Source organism: Rhyacophila brunnea, unplaced genomic scaffold, assembly GCF_057557595.1.
Source record: "Rhyacophila brunnea isolate RB1 unplaced genomic scaffold, BYU_Rbru_1.0 scaffold_23, whole genome shotgun sequence".
Classification (NCBI taxonomy): Eukaryota; Metazoa; Arthropoda; class Insecta; order Trichoptera; family Rhyacophilidae; genus Rhyacophila; species Rhyacophila brunnea.
The window spans coordinates 22421602-22439053 of NW_028232893.1; the positions used below are offsets into that span (position 1 = coordinate 22421602).

The window sequence follows — 17452 nt, forward strand, 5'->3', positions numbered from 1 at the left end:
GCCGGTCCTTAGGATCGGGGAATAGAAATAAAAATATACAATCAACAAACCTTATGAAATTAATTATCGGCAGTCATTCAAATATAATAACTGCTTGTTATTTTACCTCATACAATCTCTAAAAATGGAAAACCGCTCAGTGATGGAGAGTATAATATGAAAGAAGAGTGGTAAATGCTTCCACGATCTCTTTGAGTAATTTGAAAACAAGGAAAAAATATTCAAAGAATAAAAGATATGCCTTCAGCTATAAATGCGGTGAAAGATAGAATATCAATTACTCAATTGCAATTTTTAAACCTTTTTAATAGAATTCTTAAAAACTATTTTTTTTAGTAAACTTAAATAAAAAATTTCGCCATTAAAAAAACTGCTTGGCATGTCAGACAGTCGAAAAATATTATTTGGGAAATTTTGGCACACGTACGTAAAAAGGTTCGCTATCCCTGTTATAAAGCATTATTAGTGTTAGATTAGTCATGGTAAAAATACGTGCTAGATTGTGAGCTTAACCTTAGATGGAAACAAAATTAGGTACTTACCTCATTATTTGTGGAATGGAAGTGCGGTGAATAAACCATTATTATAGCCATACAATATATTATTTCTCTAAAATATATTTAATAATACTCCAGAAACACGTAAGGATTTCGAATGAAGGAAAAGAAAGCAATCAAAAGTTATCAACCAAAAATCTCCACACCATTTTATAAATAGACCACTTTTGAATATCGGACCAAACGATCAAATTTATTAAAAAAAACGTGTTAATAACATAATAATAGCAGATTTGTGTGAAAAAAATTAAATAGCTGAACATAAAAAAAGTGTTTCTAACAAAGGAGCTTTTGAAGTGGGCGGAAGTCGGCCGTCCATTTTGTGTGAAAAGCGCGCGAAAGTGAAGGTGGACCGGAAGTTTGGCGGGTGATGACCGGGCGCCATTCGACGGAAACCTGCTGTACAAGATGGCGGCCTTGCAAGAAGGTTAGTTGGCATATTTTGATATTTTAATGCTTTTGCCAGGTGGCGAGGGGTTTCTTACGGTAACTAAAAAAAGTCCTAAGTCAGTCATATTTCTGTTACTTTTGTTTCATCTTCAGTATTTACTGATACAAGATATTTCACTAAAAATACATATATTTTAAGAGATTTGGATACGAGAAGTAAATTGGTAGATACCTACCGTCAAAGTTGCCTATACGTTGTGGAAATATCATCAATATTGGTCTAGTAGTTTTTGTGTTATAAGTTATAACAAAGGAATACAAAAATAAGGGAAGCGGGTTATTTTCTTTATGTGTTTGTAAGAAAGTACGATTAGAGTGTGGAGAAATATAGAATACACTTAAACTCATGTTGATTTTTTTATATATTTACTTCTGTATGTGTCTGGCCGAGAACTACAGGATGCAAGCCACATCCTCTAGGAATGTTCGAGAACGTGCTCTGAGAGGGAAGAGATGCTCAAGCCCACCGGGGCGGGGCGCCCGACCTGGTCGCCACAAAGACCAATTATATTGCATTTAAAAAACGGCGCCTTATTATGGACGTGAAGATCTATTCACATAGTTTAGTTTTCTGTATTGTTTTAGCTTTGTTTTTTTTGTATCTCATATAATATCATTAAATTCATTTATTTTTGTTAAGTCTTCGTGCGTTTCTCTCACATGGCACTTTTTATTGAGTGACGTCTTTCGTTAACCTTGAGAACGTGGCGACTTTAATATCCGCTCCTGAGATATTCCCAGGCATAAAAAACTGCTGATGCTTCAGATCAAACGTGGGGCCTTGTGATACGCTCAATTAAGATAGAGTGTGGTGCGGGGTGGGTTGGTTTTGAGGGTCCATATTTGTGTTGTACTATATTACCATGCATTAAACTTTTTAAACATTCCGGGGGCTAATGGCCTGACCGTCACTTAGTCATCAAACCTTTGGTATATTGTCACTGTCTTTCGCACTTCTATGTTATTAATTTGTTATGTTATTATAACAGAACAAACGAATAACCTGCCAGACTACAATTTTATTTTTTTGTACCTAAATTAAATATTTCCTAAATACAAAAATTTACCAACGAAGAAAAAAAAATATCGAAAAGTTTAACTATTCTAGCATTTTGGAGTTCACGGTATTTAGCTATTGTGATAAATCAGTTAAGTAAGAACACTTATAAGCTACAATCCAGCGGCTTTAAATCGTTTTCGGCATACTTAAACAAACAATAAAATTATTGAAGAATTTAAACAACGATTTAATAAAACTAGCGGGATTTATGATGGATATATTGTTTCTGATTTGAAAAAATATAATTTAATATTGAAAGTTTCAGAAAATCCTGCGTATGTATAAAATAATTTGACCGTTATTATTATATATTATTATATATGTTACGCCGAATGTGCGAAATTGAATATTACATGAAATGGGCAAAATTTTGCCTAAATCATGAAAAATGCAAGCCCGTTACCTTATTCATGAATTAGACAAAATATCTGGAGATTGCGTGAATTCGGCAGTAATTTTTCTGTCTAATTCATGTATTGGACAAATTAGATAGTAGCGCTACGGTGGTATTTTTTGCAACTAAACTAAATGTATCAAAATGCTCATGCATTGGTCAAAATGTACATATATTATCTATGGTCAAAATAGATGATCGCGCTCCGGTGGTATTTTTTGCAACTAATCAAACTAAACAAATGTGTCAAATGTCATTGATTATAATATAAAAATATACCAATCAATAACTGCAATGACGTTCATATCCATTTACTATGCGCAAAAAAAAATCTAGAACTATAATATGATAACGGAAGAATTTTATTGAAAAGTATTTTCGTGATTTGATTCGTGCTTGGTCGATTGAATGTTTGTGATAGTTTGTTGACACTTGATAGCTAACCTCAAAATGGACATTCAGTTGAATACTTTAATTCAGAATTACAAAACCTAACCTAACCTAACCTAATAATAATAATATTATATTATGTCCAATTATAACTAATAAAACCATCCGTATTAAATTTACTTTTTCTTCTGTCATGTTGACAGTTCAAGAATTCCATACCCTGGCGAATTCATGTACTCAGCAGAAAATTTACCTAATTCATGAATAAGGCAACAGGCTTGACTATTACATGAATTTGCCAAAATTTTGCCCATTTCATGTAATAGTCAATTTTGCACATTCGGTGTAACATATATATATATTATTTTGAAGTTACATTGTCATATTGACTATAGCTTTAAAAAAAATTGCGGCTTCTTAAATTGCGGACAAGAAGATCTCTTCACATAGTTTTTGTATATCCTTATTTTATATATTTTATAGTTATATTTACATTATATTTATAGTTATATTATATTTATAATTTATAAGCCCCACGATAGCCGCGCGGCATAAGCGTCGGACTATAGCGACGTGGGTCCCAGGTTCGAATCCTGGGACTGGCAAGTACACAAATTGTTTTTCAATCTGTGTATGAGTCAGAGAATGGACCTAAGAGGTTGAGCAAGTGGCTGAAATCCATTTCTCCTAAAAACAAAATCTGTTAATACAAACCTCCACTCTGTGGAGGCCCATATTATGATCTTATTAGGATCAGACATGGTCGAGAAAAAAATTTAAATATTTTATACATTTGTATAGCTTTATCTTTGTATTATGTTTATAATTGAATTTATTATCTTTTATGTTAGTTTTCCGTACCTTTCTTTCATAAAGCACTTTTTATTACGTTAAGTCTACTCAGTAAATGCAGTAAAAGCTCACTTGAGAGCGTGGTGACCTCAGTCTTGAGAATCTGCTCCTGAGACATTACCAGGCGTAAAAAAACTGGTGATGATTAATATTCAAATGTACAGCCTTGTGATACACTCGATTAAGACCGAGTGTGGTGTGGGGCGGGTTGATTTGGTGGGCTGTGCTCATTGTTTGTGTTGTCATGTTGACTCATTACTAGCTTTTAAAAAAGCGTAATCACCAGTGGCGAAATCTGAGTGTAAGGACCAGATGCATAGTCATAAATGGCCATATGCATCACATGCAGGTATATATCAGTGACGACGGTTAAACGTGATAAAATAATAAAGGCTGTTATATTAGGGAACTGCTGTGGCGCGTTTAGTGACATAGAGGCCCAACGCACTGACCGATTTTGATGCCCCCTTCGATTAAAAATGAACAATTTTTAATTTTAAAAATAAATCCATGCATTCATAATCAATTTATCACTTTAATTTTGCATAAAGTGTACAAACATGCTATAATTGAAACAGTTTCCTCTCTTAAATAATGACCGCTAGGTAACTGAAAAAAACCGAATCAAAAGCTCTAAAAGTTCTACGGGTTCAATAGTTGAGCTTTTTATCCAATAAACCGCTAGGACAGAACCATATGTGCGTAAAATAACAGTTATATCTACATTTGAAGCATGGCACGTATTTTTTTGATCTCAATGCTATAGAATTCTTTCCGGTAAGATAGCTCACGGTAAACTGTACTACAGTGAAATGTAATACGTATAATTTACATGTAACCTATAGTTTCAGACAGACAGTTTTTAGACAGGTCGATAGTATTGGGATATAGTAGGCATACTATAATATGAACGATTTTTTTTGGAGAATGCAAGGATCCGTCTAGGGCCCTAGGGTTTTCAAACCATCAATGATGAGGATAAGGTATAAAAAGATATGAATTTCGCTAAATCTATAAGGAAAGTGAATATTTAATTTATTAAATGGTGAAATGGAAAGACTAGTATTCTCATATTATAACAGATTAGGGTACACTAGCGTTTCACAGTTTACAATCACTGGTCTTCCATATTAAACATTAAATAATGTTAAGCACTAGTTGGCTTTTTCAAGGCTTCGCAGTTTCCTGCTAGGCTCCAAAACTTAACTGGTAAAGTTTTCTGGATGCCTTCCAATTGGACGACGTCCAAATTCCAGGGTATTGTAGAACGGAAGGAGTATCTAATTCATTCACGGAAGTGTATGATTTGCACTTTGATTTTGATTTTGCCTACGAGATGTAATGTATCTAGAATTTATTGATTGGCTATCTGACTACGCATTTTTTTTATACATGGACTTTTAATTATGTTAAGTGAAACACAAAAAATCGTATGTCTTCGTGAAGAAAACAGAACTTAGTTTTTTTTTTTAATATTCGTACTTATTTCTGTGAAGGGTAACTGAATAGTTTTTGGAATATTCGTTTAGTTATCAAATATGTTCATAGGTTGTTTTAAGAGAAAGTCAAATGAAATATCATAAGTTTGCTGCAAAATACTGAAGATTAGGGATTGCAATACCGAATGAAAATATCAATACCGGTTTTTCGGTATTTATCATTGAATACCGGTATTCGTTAAAACATAAAAAACAGTAAATATATCTATTTAAATCAATTTAAAACATTATTTTATAGCGAAAACCTACCTACCTACATTTATCATGTTGACATTTAAAAATATGTATTGATCATGATTTTGTAGAACTGATGATTTTCACAAATAATTTCAATATATTGATAATTTTAACTAAAGCCCTCTAAAAGCCTGGTTCATTAAGTGCAAATAAGTGCGGCTGCAGGGAAAGCTCTTTCAACGCTTATACAGTCATATCAATAATTGTATTATAGAATAATTGACAATTTGTCACGGATGTTTTCTATTTCGAAATAATATTATGTTAATTTATCCGGACAATTTTATAAATATGTATATTTGATGGATTTTGTTTTGTTGTTATTTCACCTCAGTTGGATTCAGTAAATATATTTTAATTTTAGCAGCACATAACTTATACACTCAATACAGTACAAAGTAATGAAAAATAACATTAAATTCATTTTCAACACGTAAACGAGTGCGTTTTCTTAAAACCGAAAATTCCGGTATTTTGAACTCTTAAAACCGGTATTTCGGTATTGATAAACACTGGAATACCGGTTTTGTAATACCGGTATTGCAATCCCTACTGAATATATTAAAGTGGTTATCATACATTAGTTTTACGTTTATTATAATATGGAAATTACATCACTGACATATATATAGATTATTGCAATTTTCCGGGAATACTTAGAATTAAATATTTACTCGGCGAAAGGTCTGTTAGATTTTAAATACCATCACCATCAGTGGTCAAACAACCTACGGCGAGTTATAGCCTCTTTCAAGAACTTCTTACGTCTCGAAGTATCCTGGGATAATGCCCTCCAGATGTCTGCACCGAAAGCTCTAGCATTCTTATTGAAACCGTGGAACTACCGGAATATAAGTCTACCTAGGAATTGCAATACCGGTATTTAAAAACTTAAATTTCGTCGGGGTCACCACTTATAGACGTAATAGTCTTATGTTGTAAGTTGTGAAGATATAACGTCTATTATTTGCATGTAGAAGGTTGCTTTGTGTGTGTGCTAATAATGTTCGGGGGCACAATTGAAATGAGACACAGCTTTGATATGGATTGTTTTATATTGTCTTAAAACATTTAATATTAACACGGCACTAAAATAAGACTGTCACATTGTTTTCATACTTTGTCACTGAAGGTTACATTATGATTTTGAATATGACTCGAAACTTTAGGCGGAGTTGCTGGCATGATTGACTGTTCTGTTGGAGGCCGGATTTGCAACTGAATTATTATTGGCTGTCATTTCCGCTTGGTATTATTGTCTATGCTATACAATTGAACATAGACAATAATACCTCGGTTGTAGAGTTAAGTAAACCTCTACACCTGTATCCCAGTATTTTTCGATACCGAAATACCGGTTTTAAATTTAATAATTAACATAAAAACAGAACTGTATTTTTTACCGTGTTACGCGATGTTTGGTTTACTTCCGTGGTTTTTCATCGTCGTTGGTGACCAGCAATAACACATCGTCGCTGTAGGATTGGTTTGTCGAATAGACCAAATGGCAAATGTTCAGGAGATGACAAAAAAATCATTATCCTATATTTAAACACATGGAAAAATTTAAATTGTTGTTTTTACAGCATATGAATGCTGTATTCATTACAAAGCAATTTAAAGAAAAGGATGGTTCTAGTCCATTTAGATACAAAAAGTCATTCTGCATTAAAAGGTTGATTTCGACAAAAACGGATATTCGACAAACCAATCCTATAACGACGACATGCTATAAATTATTAATATTTTAAAAAGATTTTTACACATATTATATTTATTGGTAGATACTTCTGTTTTTCCAATTATTTTACAAATACCGGTATTCAATAGGAAATACCGAATTACCGGTATTGGTATTTTCATTCGGTATTGCAATCCCTAGGTATACCAGTCGACCTCTGACCGTCCGTTTTGTTTTCCAGGATGTCTTTTGGCGGTTGGGTAGGTACTGTCATCTTGCTAATAATAGAATTAAAAAAATAATTGAAACAAAGTAAACTATCGATATGCACACATAGTTATAATTAAGTAGTGTAATTAGATTTTGATGAATATATAATATACGATTATGAAAAACTATTATTATGTAAAGATGGATTTTGGAAGCCAGCGTAGCGTCCTCGTATTACTTAATTCTTATTGAATCCCTCGCAGCCTACTGCGGAAGTAAGAGAAAGAGAATACGAGAATTTGCGTGCTTTAGACTGAGGCTTAGTTTTCCGTTACCGTCGCACAGTAGGCTCTTTGCATAATTGAATAATTTTTGATGATGAGTGGAATGAGAAAGTCTTTTTAATTTTGATTTTTACTGTTACAGGATCATGGATTCGTCCAACCGGATGCAAGAAAAGAGCTCCGAAAATTGGACATTTTACAAGGTAGGCATTTTTTTTATTATAATACAAATTTTTTTAAAATAGGTATTATTTTTAGTCGATACCTACCGAATACACATAAGTGGTAGATACTTAATATTAAAAAATCAAAATTTTGAGATATCTCAGTAAACAAAACACATACTAAATTGAGGATGGCAATCCTTAGGAATAATGCCTAAATCGACTTATGATGGCCTTATACAGTGACGTCCTTAGACAAAATTTCATACAGTATTTTTAATCATCCTTTCATGACTCCAATATCTAAGAAATATGTTCTACTGTAATGATATGTTTAGCTTGAGATCGCAAAGGTTTAGGCATTATTAAATCGATAATCGATAATCGATGACGGCGTGACGCTTCGATACAGACTAAAATCGTGGACCCGGAGTAGTAGGTGGGACGCTCTGTAAGATGAGGGTGCATCTTTAATTTCGACGACCAGCGCAACTTCCGTGCGTACTGGTTAATAACTAAGACTATAATTCATAAATTTGCACGTGTTGTTTCTGGTCACCAAGGACGTAGAAGGGCAACGGAAGTAAACTAGACATCGCGAACCCAACAAAACCAGGGAGCTGATTTAAAAAAAAATAATAATAGGTATTTATATAATTATATTCCACATGATTCTCCTCGATTTGCCGCCCTTCAAGTAACTGCCGCCCCCAGGCAAAGCTCAATCTGTCTACCCCCACGGGACATCACTGGCTTTATAACCAGGGTTTAGCTACAATTTTTTAAAGATTATTAGTATTATTTATTTATTTTTCTACATACTGGCCCCCCTCACGGAGAGTTTTCGTAAATTTCAAGTTTTTTTTACGATAAATGGATGTTTCATGCCACTTGTTCAACATATTTTCAACACACATTAAAATTCAAAACCGAGACCCGAAACTTACCAAGCGGATACGTTTCCACCCGGCTATCGCGAGATTATTAGGTTTAAAAATTGTAAAATGTAACTGACTACCTGATCTTACGAATGTTAGCTGACCAAAAAATTCCGAGAATGCAAGATCAGGACGTATCGGGCCATGCTACACTCGTTGGCATCGATTATCCTTAAAATTTATTGGTTGAGCTTTTTAAGTGGACTGTAACTATTTTTAGGGAAGATGAGGAGGTCAGATCTAGTGGTGGGGGCGATGGAACAGAGTGACAGGCACTGATCTTTGTGATGATATGATGGCTCCGTGGTCTGGTTTTAACTTTCGCTCGAGCGGTATAATTGTTTTGGGTCACCCGGTTCGTACACTCCCGCACTTTATGACACAGTTTATGGATTATATGTGAGGGTGTATGAATGATGATGATAGTTTATGAATGAGTCTGTATCTATTGAGTCTATCACTTAAGCGACGGAATGCTATTAGAAGCTCGCACGCGTCCGCTGTCGAGATGCAACTGAATGTTATTTGTAACACCGTCTCTCATCACCCGTAATTGTTTATTGAATGTCTGGTAATAATAACACTGGGGATTAGGAGGTGGGTGAGGAGATAAGGAGTGGAATGGGAATATAAATGGCCCAACCATTTATAATGGCTACACTTGAATGCAAGTAGGTACATATTAATACTGTTCTAATCGATCACAGTAAATGTTTAATATTATTATAAATTAATAGTGGCACCTGTGAAAAAAAGCTAGAACTATTTTGTCAGCATATTTGATTCACTGCAGATAACTGCATATTTAAAATAAAAATTAATTTACACAAAAAAATATAAACGATGATACAGTTTGTTGCTGATACCTGGTCAGTCGGATATAGCCTATTGCCAAAGACGTCAGATTAACATTAGATCAGTGTCACTCTCCATTAAGTAAAGCGCTTCTAGATAATGATTCAATTTTGGGGTGCCATACGCTAGAGGTGTAACCGGCAATCTCACAGGAGAGATTAATAAATATAATTCCGGCAGACTATAACCCATGAGTATGTAGGTACATGAGTGTCCTATGAAATTGAACCACACACTATAGACGTGCAATAGTGTGTTTTGCAACCTTCAAATACACCAATGTTGAATGGGCGTCAGTGCATAAACCGAGAGCAGTTGTCAAAACGAAAGACAAGGTTAGAATGACGTATTATTGACACGTGTTTCAGTTTATCCCATATTCTTCCACACTCGAGATCGGTTACCTGATACTCCACACCCGTTAGGTATTTTATTTCCTATTAATTCTGTGTTCCCATGGCAATCCGCATTAATATTGCGCAGTATGTGATCTTAAGTGTCCTACCATCCTAGCCAGTCCCGCCATTCTGACCATCTTCTGATAGCCTATGTTAGCCTTTCGTCTTAGTGTATTCGACAAAAGACAACTTATCGTCAAGAATTACTCCAAGGTAGTTAACCCCTGGAGTTTTCCTTCAGATGAAGGACTTCAGTTTTGCTATTGGGGATAGTTAACAAATAATTCATGTGCATTTTGAAGAACTAGGGATTGCAATACCGAATGAAAATGACAATACCAGTATTTCTTAAACATTAAAAAAAACAAAAGTAGGTGCTTATCAATAAATATAGCTATTATTTTTTAAAAAAATACTATTTTATAGCAAAAACCTACATACTTACATTTATTATGTTGACATTTAATATTGATAACAATTGTAGAACTAGTGATTTTTTACAAATAATTTGAATATATTGATAGTTTTAACTAAAACCTTCAAAAGTTCATCAAGTGAAATTAAGCCCGGCTGCAGGAAAAGCTTATTAAATTCAACGTTTGTACAGTCATCAATAATTATAGAATAATTGAACATTTTTGTCACGGATGTTTTCTATTTCGAAATAATATTATGATAATTTGTAAAATATATTTGATGAAACTTTTTTATTATTTTTTCACCTCTGTTGGATTCACTCAATATATTTTCATTTTAGCAGCACATAACTTATAATTCATTTTCAAAAACGTAAACGAGTGTGCTTTCTTAATACCGAAGATTCTGGTATTTTGGATTTTATAAACCGGTATTTCGGTATTGATAAATACTGAAATACCAGTTTTGAAATACCGGTATTGCAATCCCTATGTAGAACCAAGTGTAAAAGTGTCCACGTATCTACTCCGTAAAACTGAACCGAAAAAAAGCATCTCACCATTCTCGTTCTGATTTTACATGTTATTTAGTAAATAGTTCATGGCTGCATAGCATATATACTACGATATTGGCTAGTTATATGATTATTGAAAACATACTCTATAGTCTATATAGTTTATAGCTGCTCGTGTAAGTGCGTCGTATAGTGTTTTTCTTCAAATTGCATTTTCATTTTCTTATCGAATGCGCGCATGAAAATCAATTTTCCACATGATTAGGTCTTTACGAGGTTTTAAACAACGGATATTAAAATAATGTCTATACCATTACGCTATACATTCTGCCCATTTAGGAAACCATTACTTGTTGCACCCTCAAGATAAAATATATATTCAGTAACTAATACATCTACCCCTTTCCTGAAAACTCCTCTATAATACATTGTTCTAACAAATTATATACAAAACATCTATAAAATATTTTAATTAAATTATATCTGTTTTTTCCCCATTGCATAAACGCCACTGTGAAATTCTTGATGACACTAATTATTAAGAAAGAAGGATTTTTTCAAATTTTTCGGACTAAAGTAATAAATTATGTCGTACAATATGTGCCTTATTGTGTTCTGCAAACTGATAGTAGTAGTCTTTGTTTTCACCCCTAGTGTTATTATGGAAGAATTTATTTATTGCACTATCCGAAGAATTAAAAAAAACCTTTTTTTGTCTCAGAGGCCAGTGGCGAACTAAGATGTAAACATTACCTACATATTATTAAGTATTTCTTTTTTACCGTTTTACCTAGATATTTTCATAGTTTCATAGTTCATATGCAAATGCAGACATAGTCCAAATAAGCATTAAGCATTCAAGTGAATCTTTCTGGTTGCAAACAATTCATCATGATTGGGTTTTATTTTTACACTGCCCAGACACGTGGTATGACTTAGATGGTAACCGGACAAAACAGAACATGACAAAACAAAACAATAACAATACAGAACATGATAAAACAGAACAGCCAGGTTTTTTCCGGGTGTTCTGTTTTGTCACATATTATAAATAAACATTTGAAATATCTCCCTTAAAATCTGTTCATCTAGATGATCTATATATATATACACTAAAATGTAAACGGGTACCAATAATAATATATTGTAGTGAGAATAATGAATACCTACCTACTACTATTGATAGGTATGTGCCTATGTACTTGTATAGGTATATGTATGTTTTTTAGTTTAGTTTAGTTTACCTTCTAGTTATGGCGAGCCTTTCTTCTGATGAAATACTTCTTCTCATAGCTGTGCTGTGTCAAAACTTTTTATTTTATTTTGTAAAACTGCTTACCTACCGAATGTATTAATAGTATTTACAACAAGTTTTTAGAAACAATGCAAGTATTCAAATTATTCACAATATTATGTTTTTATACTTCATCCTTTACTTAGTGGGTATCTATCTAGGTAATAAGGTTTTTACCCTTTCTTCGTGTATTAACTTATAATCTGTTTTTTTTATTGTATTAATAAATAATAATAGTACAAAACTTAAATCAATTAGAATTTAAATTCAAACTCCATCAAGTACCTTCGGTCGATAGTATTGATCAGACAAAGTTTATCATGATACATAATAGGCACAATAATAGGTAATTTTCAAAACGCTATCGATATAAAACAGTCCAGCTCCAAAAGAAGCAATAGTGGGAAAATAAATGTAGGTATAATGCAATATTATGTACTGATTTTATATTGATTTATTTACCCTTGTACACCACTGTAATGAGCGATAAATACTCTCGCAGCAGGGTGCAGTTTCAAAAAAAGGCGTTTATGAATCTCCTTGAAAACTGTGTTTTCTCTGTCCAGATGTTTGGACAGCATCGTCGATATATCGCCGTAAACGAAACGCAAACGAAACGCAAACAAAACGCATTCGACCCGAAAACGACGTTTGGCGGATGAATCCGAAACTTCGCTTTGCCGTGTGCGCGCAGCCTAAGGGCGTATTAATAAGCGTGTCCGGAAATTTGTACGTATGCAGTTCACCGTATCACTCTTCATCGTGAAATATTTTATCGGAAATATAATAAGGTCGTATACTTAGACTATAGATACATCCATTGCATTGCTAAATGAAGCTGGGTGCCGTGCGTTTGGTTTGTGGGAGAACGAACGCATTCGTATACAAATGTTTGAGACCATAGACCATTTCGCTAGTGCTCGCCCAAAGTGCTCGCACTAGATGCTCAGAATTAAAATATAATTTTCTATTTTTTTTACGTTATATACTATTTTTAAACGGTCAAAATGCAACCATTAGGTAAAATACTCATAATTTAAGTTATTTTAAAGAAACACTAGGTTACCTGATATTAAAATATATAATAATATACAAATAAATTATCACGAACATGTATCAACTTATAGGCCATCCATGGACTGAAACCGTATGCGGTTTAGAACAGTATGCCATACTTAGCTTATTTTTTCTATTCATGGAAATATATTTTCACAAACTATATTATAAACATCTGATCGTATCCGTTTATACCATAAACTTACACTTCTAGTGAAAATATATTTTCATAAACAAAAATCATAAGTTTAGTATGGCACACGGATCTAAACCGCATACGGTTTCAGTCCACGGATGGCCTATTATCTATGAAACGTAATACCATATTCTTGCTTATCAGTACGGCTACCACATTTTAATACAACGACAGAACCATCTTTTCTACTTGATTAACTAAAAATATTTACCACTGATTTTAAGTACCTACTGACATAAAATCTATGTCTAAATAAAACACGGTTCTTGTCGGTTTACACTTTACAGGAAGCCAGCAGCAACAAAATTTCGAAAATAGCCGATATACTGGATTATTTGAAAGGTTAGGTTAGGTTTTCATTATTAATTCATGAATTTTGCCAAAAATTGAATTCATGTTCATATTATTTAATCTAATAAAATTTGAGACCGTGTAGTATATGGTCATCTCTTTCCGATAAAAGCTCATGACGAACTTAGTTAATATATTTTTCTTCTTCTTAGTCGTTTCTTCATGACTGAAGATCGTGACAATCTTGGATTTTTTTCATCTTTTGAGCGACCAAGACTTTCTACCCCTTCGATCCTCTACTTCTCTCAGGGCAGAGTGAATGATATAATATACCCTTAATCAGTTATTTCACTTGGTCGCTCCAGCGTACCGACGCAATTCCCTGGAGGTTATCCAAAACCACCAGTCTCTCCAGGTTATCAGGTCCGCGCCTGGTCACAAAAATCGATAACGTTTACGTCAACGTATTTAAATAAGTAGATATGTTACGCCGAATGTGTGAAATTGCGTATTACATAAAATCCTATGAAAAATGCAAGCCCGTTGCCTTATTCATGAATTAGGCAAAATATCTGCCGAGTGCATGAATTCGGCAGTAATTTTTCTGCCTAGTTCATGCATTGGGCAAATTAGATAGTAACGCTATGGTGGTGTTTTTTTCAACTAAACCAAATGTGTCAAATGCTCATGCATTGGTCAAAATAGATGGTCGCGCTCCGGTGGTGTCAAACTAGCCAAATGTGTCAAAATATGTCATATTGATAAATAATTATATAAAAATATACCAATCAATAACTACAATGACGTTCATATCCATTTAATATGCCCAAAAAAAGTCTAGAACTATAATATGATAACGGAAGAATTTTATTAAAAGGAATTTTCGCGATTTGATTCGTGCTTGGATATCAGGCAATGGTCGATTGTTTGTTTGTGATATAGTATGATTTGATAGTTTGTTGACACTTGTTAGCTAACCTCAAAATGGACATTCAGTTGAATTCAGAATTACAAAACCTAACCTAACCTAATAATAATAATATTATATAATGTCCAATTATAAATAATAAAACCATCCGTATTAAATTTACTTTTTCTACCGTACTGTTGACAGTTTAAGAATTCCATACCCTGCCAAATTCACGTACTCGGCAGATAAATTGCCCAATTCAAGAATAATGCAAGCCCGTTGCCTTATTCATAAATTAGGCAAAATATTGCTGATTTCGTGTAATACGCAATTTCACACATTCGGTGTAACAGATACACTACTATGCATAGGCTCTGAGATACGAGGGTGGGTCAATAATTCCTTAGAAAAAAGCATTAAAACAGTTTTTATTTTTGTATTTTTTTTTTATTTCTCAACATAATCTCCTTGGAGCTCAATACACTTGGTTAGACGTTTCTCAATTTTTTTTAAACCGTCAGAAAAATAAATTTTCGGAAGGTCCTCAAAATAAGCATTTGTCCGATCGATGACTTCTTCATTTGAAAAAAAACGTTGTCCACTTAGCCATTTTTTTAAGTTTGGGAATAGGAAAAAGTCACTGGGGGCTAAATCTGGCGAATACGGTGGGTGGTCGAACAATTCGAACTTAAATTCTTCAATTTTAGCCATTGATCGTAAACATGTGTGAACACGGGCATTGTCCTGATGAAAGAGGATTTTTTTCCCGTTTAAATGAGGCCGTTTTTCTTCAATTTTGTTTTTTAGCTGGTCCAGTAAAGATGCATAATAATCCCCTGTTATTGTTTTTCCTTTTTCCAAATAGTCAACGAAAATAATTTCACGTGCATCCCAAAATACAGTAGCCATAACCTTACCAGCTGATTTTACGGTTTTCGCCTTCTTTGGACATGGTTTGCCTTCGCAATCCACTGCTTTGACTGTTCTTTCGTCTCGGGAGTATAGTGGTGTATCCATGTTTCATCTACAGTCACAAAGCGACGAAAAAATTCATCCGGATTGCGTTGCATGAGCGACAACAGGGCTTTAGAGGCCACCACCCTATTGCGTTTATTGTCGACTGTGAGCAAACGCGGCACCCATCTTGCAGAAATATTTTTCATGCCCAATTTGTCATGTAAAATAGAAATGACGCTACCTTTTGAGATCCCTGTAACCTCAATTATCTCACTCAACTTTAATCTTCGGTCACTTAACACCATATCGTGGATTTTATTGATCATTTCTGGTGTAGTCACCTCTACAGGACGTCCTGAGCGTGGTTCATCCTTTGTTGATGTACGACCACGTTTAAATTCATTTAACCAGTTATAAATAGTTGCAAGTGAAGGAGCAGATATGCCGTGAACTAAATCCAACTCATTTTTTATTTCCTTTGCTGTTAACCCTTTTATATTAAAATGTTTAATAACAGCTCTAAACTCAATTTTCTCCATTTTCCATTTTTCCATTTTCCACAAGCAATTTTTTTTTTTAAATGTACGAGAAACACACAACAACCCGACCAATCTGATTGAAACTTCGCAGCATACTGAATCGGTAGTGCCGCTGCATGAAAACAAACCGCTTACAGTACTAGTCGCGCCACCTGTCGGCTTTTCTAAGGACTTATTGACCCACCCTCGTATCTGTCATTTTTGCCGTCCACGCAATACTCAACATGCGCCTCCACCAACACATTTCATTGGAATTCTTAAGTGAGACAGTCTCTATAAAATGGAGATTTTGTATCATTGGAACACGCGTAAAAAAATAAACAAATGGACCAGTGGTCGTAAACCTTTCGCTCGCCGGAAAATAAAACGACGGCAATTTTGTAATTCGTTTTGATTGTTATTGCTTTTTTATGGCCGAGTGCCGTGATATATTGAATACATATATATTATATATACACTTTTGGCAGTTCTTTTATGTAGGTACCAATTACTTATATTGAAAAATACTTTACGACATTTTGTTGAAAAAGCTAAGCCAAGGGTGTATAGGGTTATAATTTGTCACGGGCTGCAGTGGATAAAAGTAAATAAATAATGATATAATATTATACTAGACGACACATACATTTTATTATTTTAAATTCAAATTCGAATTCAAATTTATTTATTTTAAATATAATGAACTTGAAAAATTATAAATTGAAGCATTCATGACATGACATAAAGTAAGTGTTAATAATTTTCAAATAAAAGCACATGGAAACACAGAGTGAACTAGGTTGATAGACCCTATCTTAAAAACATATAAAACAACTTCCACCTTAATTCACCCTCGTATAAATGGAATGTATCAATATTCGAAGCGATTTGATTAAACCTCCCTTGGCTCCCCAATTGGCATTACTAATGTTAGGTTAATTCTGCACTTTGGGAGAACAAATATTTACATGTTGGTGATTTGTTATTTTGGGCCGCGGTTTGTGCATCACTGGCATAAATATAAACTAAGCCAACGATTTTGGGTGTTTCTTAAAATTTTACCTAATTTCGTCACATTTTTGAATTTTTCGCCAATCTCATTCTTCAAGAGTAAGTGAAACACGATGTTATCGTTATTTAGTATACTATTTGACAGGTTGCGAAAATCGGTTAACCTCAAAATTAGTCTCTACGCGGTGTAGTTAATTTTTTACCGACAGGTTTGCTACTGTCGCGTGAAAATTCAGAGGCTTCTGATTTTCTTTGATTCATGCATGCAATCTTGCAATTTGCACGATAATACATGTTTACACGTGCATTTTTTCTTATG

At 33.8% G+C, this 17452-nt stretch overlaps 1 long non-coding RNA gene across 1 annotated transcript in view; it reads left to right on the forward strand.

The window, feature by feature from the left end:
* Positions 1 to 260: 260 nt before the first annotated feature.
* LOC147069728 (uncharacterized) overlaps positions 261 to 17452 on the forward strand; it is a 33383-nt gene continuing 16191 nt past the window's right edge. The window contains exons 1-2 of the long non-coding RNA XR_015071199.1: positions 261 to 984; positions 7757 to 7817. This is a non-coding gene — a long non-coding RNA (uncharacterized LOC147069728). The remainder of the gene's footprint in view (positions 985 to 7756; positions 7818 to 17452) is intronic.